General features: G+C 43.4%; 1 non-coding gene across 1 annotated transcript; it reads right to left on the bottom strand.

Moving 5' to 3' along the window:
• Window positions 1-5,145: 5,145 nt before the first annotated feature.
• Window positions 5,146-5,218, bottom strand: trnak-cuu (transfer RNA lysine (anticodon CUU)). The gene has a single exon. It is a non-coding gene; the product is annotated as a tRNA-Lys (tRNA).
• Between the last annotated feature and the right edge of the window lie 253 nt (window positions 5,219-5,471).

Here is a 5,471-nt window from a genome sequence, read left to right as displayed (position 1 = left end):
GTGAGAGATGGCCGAATGGTCCCTGTTAGTGCTACTACAGCCTATGATTCAGCCGCTATGAAACAATGTACTCTGCTGCTACACACAGGAAGCAGAGAGGATCGGAATCAGTGACAGCTCAAGTGGACGATGGTTTGAGAAACAGCCAATTGCTCAGTGGCACCGTGAGAAACGCCAGAGACCGAGAACCCATATTAAATATTGTAAATTAAATATAGCTCGTAGTTTCCCTGACATTTCACGAATAAATAAGCAACATTTTGCATTCGTTATGAATAATTGTTTCCTTCTCTTTTTTGTTGAATTCCTGTTTTCTCTTTCTGGCATCGGTTACAGTTATACATATACTGGGCAGATTAGAGCGCATGTGCTTTGCTCTCAATTTCAAAATCAATTGTTTTGTTCTCTTCTGTGAATTTTAAAATAAACGTTTCTGTAAAATATAAAAATGTAAAAATAAATCTTGAAAGCATAATGGACAAATCATCACTTATCCAAACTAATTTCCCCATCAAGCAAAATGCATATCCATCCTTGGGTCCAATCTGCGCAAAAAACAAATCCCTCAGAGTAAAATATCTTGCTCTTCCCCACCGCACGAGCCACCCTGTCCAGGTATAAGGATCTCCCACACCACAACAAAGCCCTCAGGGAGAAGTGGAACATTGAGACACACAATTAGAAAAAATACCGCCAGAGGGCGTTTCAGCTTTACTCGAGTTTCAGCATTGGGCTATTGGCGCGCTCTCAGTGAATATATGCCAGATAATTACCTACGTACCGAACAAAAATAGACATTAATGATTGCAACCCAATTCAATGCAACCAAATTTAGCTACTTGAATCGACATCTACGGAACTATGGCCCAAAGTTCCTCAGCAACAGCACTGGTAGGCAGCTCAGTCTCGATGTTGACATTCTCAATAAAACATTCCCCTTTAAAACATTTTCAACACTGAGAACAGAACGGTAACATACACTGGGGTATTTTACCTATAGTGAGGTATGATGCGACAATGACCATGCTCCAATGTCAGCTGCAGGTTCCTTTTACATGTTTTTAAAACATTTCATGCCTGAATATCATAAGACCCTAAAATCCTGAACCTGCACCGATTCCCCAACAACAATCCCACACAGGCCATATCCCCGGAGCCCACATATTCAACCCGCTAATCCCCCTAACCTACACACATACCCAAGGGGCAAGTTAGCGTGGCCAATCCACCTAACCTGCACATCTTTGGAGTTTGGGATGAAACCGCAGCACCCGGAGGAATTTTGCACGAGTGGAAAAGCTAGATATGTTACACATCCTCTTTCTCCATATTAATAGTTCGGAGAGACCACAGCAGTTTAAGAAGGCTGCACACGCTTTCTCCTTCTCAAGGGGAGAATTGAATAGAAAACTAGACTTTACAGGAACTCTGACATTACTTCATGTATTAATAATAATAATTAAAGCCCTTGAGAGGAATTTCACTGGAGTTATGTTTATCACAACACTGATAGTGGAGCAAAATCCGTGAAAACAAAGTGACAAACTCATTCAAAAATTATTTACTTTCTTTGGTACAATTCTGGTGAAGGTGTTCCTTCCCCAGCTCTGCTGTATAATCCGGGAAGCATTTTCTCTGTAAGAATAGTGACTAGAATGCAGCCCGGGGTGATTCTCTTTGCTATCTGCCGGCCTCACAGCACCAATGGAAAAGCAAGGAAGTGAGGTGAGAACAGCCTGAGACACGGCAACAGATTATTAAGGGCGGGGTTTAGAAAGGGTGGCTAAATATCCAACCCTCTCCCCTTTCACAGAGAGGACAGAGACAATGCGGCTTCTCAGCATCTGGGTTGTGTGGGGAACATTGCTGACAGGTAAATGTGGATGCGCTCTTTCATTCCCCAAGCTTGATTGGAGTCAAATTTCAATCATCCACGGGCCTAAACTTTTTCTTATTAATATACTATTTTCCAGATTTAAGTCATGGAGATTCTGTCACCCAGCCGCTTCCCTCAGATGTTAAGGCAGAAGGAGCAGCGCTCATATTAACCTGTAACTATAAAACTACACAGAACAACTATGCATTGCAGTGGTACCGACAACTCCCAGGAAACCAGCCCGAGTTTATAGCGCGGAGAGATACATATAATAATGAAGATAAAGCAGATTTTGCCAAAAACCGTTTCTCTATAAACCTTCAGGCCTCGACTAAATTCACCAGTTTAACCGTTTCGGATCTGCAGCTGACTGATGCCGCCGTGTATTACTGCGCTTTCCAGCCATCACAGTGATGGAAAGCAGTCTCACCCCTGTACAAAAACTGCCTCTGGGTTGTTGGTGCGAGCTCCGTTCTGTTGAGCTTTAAGTAGGACTGCGGTTGCTGCAAAGCAGCGGCGCTCGCAGGCGCTCAGATACACACAGAGAGGAAACCAAATTAACCTCGGATCAAACTGTCACCCAACAGTTAGCAGGAGAGACTGAGAGAATGAGCTGCACAACTGCAGTGGAACAGAGAAACATCACATAATCATAACTGAAGCCAGCCGTTAAAATCCCCGCCCTAAGTGATCGGCGGTTCAGGCTATTTTGACCATCGGGGAAGGTATTACATTTCCAGCGTTGTGAAGGCCGCGGTATCAGACATTGGAGTGTTTAATGAGCAGGGACACACGGTGTGACTGAGACACACTGGGTCAATGCGATACCAGCTACAGCTTCATTCAAATCAATCAATACACATATACTCGTTTTTCTGAACACGTTGACATTTTTAGAGTTCACTTTCCCACAGTTTTCTTCCATCTTATAAGAAAAAGGCAATTAGATTTTCCCCGATGTGCTGACTATTTTGTGAAGCGTATATTCACAGTCACACCTTATTAAGTTTAACAGTTATTTATTAGTGTCACATGTAGGCTTACATTAACATCTGCAAATGCGTAAATCCCCTAGTCGCCAGACTCCGGAGCCCGTTCGGATGCAGAGGGAGAATTTGGCATGGCTAATGTACCTAACCAGCTTGTCTTTCCGACTAGTGGAGGAAACCAGAGCAGCCAGTGGAAACCCACGGAGACACGGGGGGAACGTGCAGACTCTGAACAGTCAGTGACCCAAGCCGGGAATCGAACTCTGGTCTGTGGCACTGTGAGGCAGCAGTTTTACTGGGAAATAGCTATTTGAATTTTCCGTATTTTGTTTTTCATTAACTACAGTTCCTCAGGATCCATTCACTCTGTAAAGGGATTGACAGAGTTCGACGACTGGCTATTTCTCTCAGTGAAGATGACAAAGGGATGTGGTTCCTGTCACTTTCCCTCACCGGGAAGGGAAGACGCGACTCCTCTTTAGACAATTCATATGTTCAAATATGAACCACCGGTAAAATGAGCAGCTATGGATAAAGGCTGTACTTACATCAGATCAGTAACATCCATTTCCGGGAAATGCAAGGGCGGCAAAACTACATGAGCTAGATTTGTGTGGGCGTCACTGACATAAATCAGCCGACATTTCAATGTTCCCTCCCCATTCACTTCCTTCTGCTGTGAACTGTGTGCGGGTTTCTTATTGAGATTTCAAATACAATGATGTACTGCATTGTGCAATTATATCTATTGCCTCTCATTCTGGTGATGCTAATATGTACGGACAGGAGTTGGACCCAATAACAAAAATTGATTGTTAATTTTATTTTCATGTTATTTCAATGATTCATCATGTGAATTTTATTCCAGGTCCATGTCTCTCGGACCGTGTGCTTCAAACCCCGGCTCGGAAAAGTGTCCAGAGAGGGAATTCCGTGCAGTTAGATTGTAGTTACGAGGTATCCGACTTTTATGCGATGCATTGGTACAAACAGAAACCCGGTGAGGGACTGGAGTGGATTATAAGGCGGACGTCTGGCAGAGGCCGAAGCGGTCGTTTTGAACTGAATCTTGATACCACTGCGAAACGCGGCCAGTTGCTCATTAAAAACACGGAGAACGCGGATGCTGCAGTTTATTACTGTGCGACTCAGCCTCACACTGAGGCAAAACATGACAGTCGCTGTACAAAAACCTCGCTCCAAGTTGCAGTTCCGGAACAGCTGCAGCAACCACTCCAATAACACAAGACAGGCCAGGAGGCACAAACGGAACCTGAAGTGTCTGCATCCATAATTCTCATTAGGTGGGCGGTTTGACCAGAGACACTGGCGGGCACAGCATTCACTATGCTCACTTTTCAAGGGGTCTGCCCTAAAGGGTTTCCAAATTCAAGCAAATGCTGTTCCTCTTCACTCGCCCTGAAATGGCCGAACACTTCACTCATTGATATCAATCCCTGCAGAAAAATAGCCTTCGTCTGTACACACTGCGGAGGGTGTCAGGAGGGTTGACCCTAACAACACAAAACAGTGAGAACAGTTTGATCTGAGTTTGAGGTTATATTGTTTTTCTCTTCGTCAGTTGAGGACTCACCTGACGAAGGGGCAGCGCTCTGAAAGCTAGTGGCTTTTGCTACCAAATAAACCTCTTGGACTTTAACCCGGTGTTGTGAAACAGAATCCTGTTTCGGGTGTAAAACAATGTCTGAAATGAAAACTAAAAGGCAAAGGTTTTATACATCAATTAGATTTTTGAAAGTAGCTACAGTAACTTCCCTAGCGGCCTAATGGTTTGAGTTCAGTGTTTTTATCTCTGCAGCCTGGGATCGATTCCCGGTCAGGGAATTAAAAACTTATTGTTATGCAAAAACTATTATTTAACCAGTTGCCTGCACCAGTAAGGCAGATATACCATTTTGCGTTGAGATGAAAATGTCATGTTCAGATAATGAAGAACAGTAAAAGGACAGTGATAGTTTGCAAAACTCTGACAATAGAGCTGATGATGCAAGGTAAAATCTGGCCAATAGTGGAGTAGATTTTACTTTTCCCACTTACACACATAATTTCCAGATTTGGGTTCAAATCTGGTGCTAAATGATTAAAAAAAAATTCTCACTGAATTAAGCACAAAACTGTCCGACTTCCAAAGGAGTGGAGGCGCCTTTCATTAAGAAAAAAGTGATTAAGGTATTAACAAAGCAACATTGAGAACGATTCATTTTAAGCGGTGATATTCTGGGTAAACAGAGTCGCCCAGTAAAGTTTTAAGAAGAACGGCGCCCAGCGTGGGGCTCGAACCCACGACCCTGAGATTAAGAGTCTCATGCTCTACCGACTGAGCTAGCCAGGCACATTGCGCCAGTGCTCCTCCGAGTCCTAAAATGGGCGGACAACAAATGTGCATTTCCAAATGGCATCTCGTTATTCTCATTTCAAAGTGTAAAATGCACTCGATCAACAAAATCGCCAAGGTTACAATGCATTCCTGTCAATCATCACTAACATCATTCACATCTTCTGCTTCTTTGTCGCAGCTCCTTCTAAGCATAACAAACTCCTCTTACATCTTTCATCTTAATTATTTTTATAGGAAACATTTTGAT

The sequence above is a fragment of the Carcharhinus amblyrhynchos genome, unplaced genomic scaffold, assembly GCF_965287045.1.
Source record: "Carcharhinus amblyrhynchos unplaced genomic scaffold, sCarAmb.v2.hapA scaffold_39, whole genome shotgun sequence".
Taxonomy (NCBI): domain Eukaryota; kingdom Metazoa; phylum Chordata; class Chondrichthyes; order Carcharhiniformes; family Carcharhinidae; genus Carcharhinus; species Carcharhinus amblyrhynchos.
Note: the sequence above shows the minus strand (reverse complement) of the source record. Positions and strands in the feature narration are given on the sequence as shown.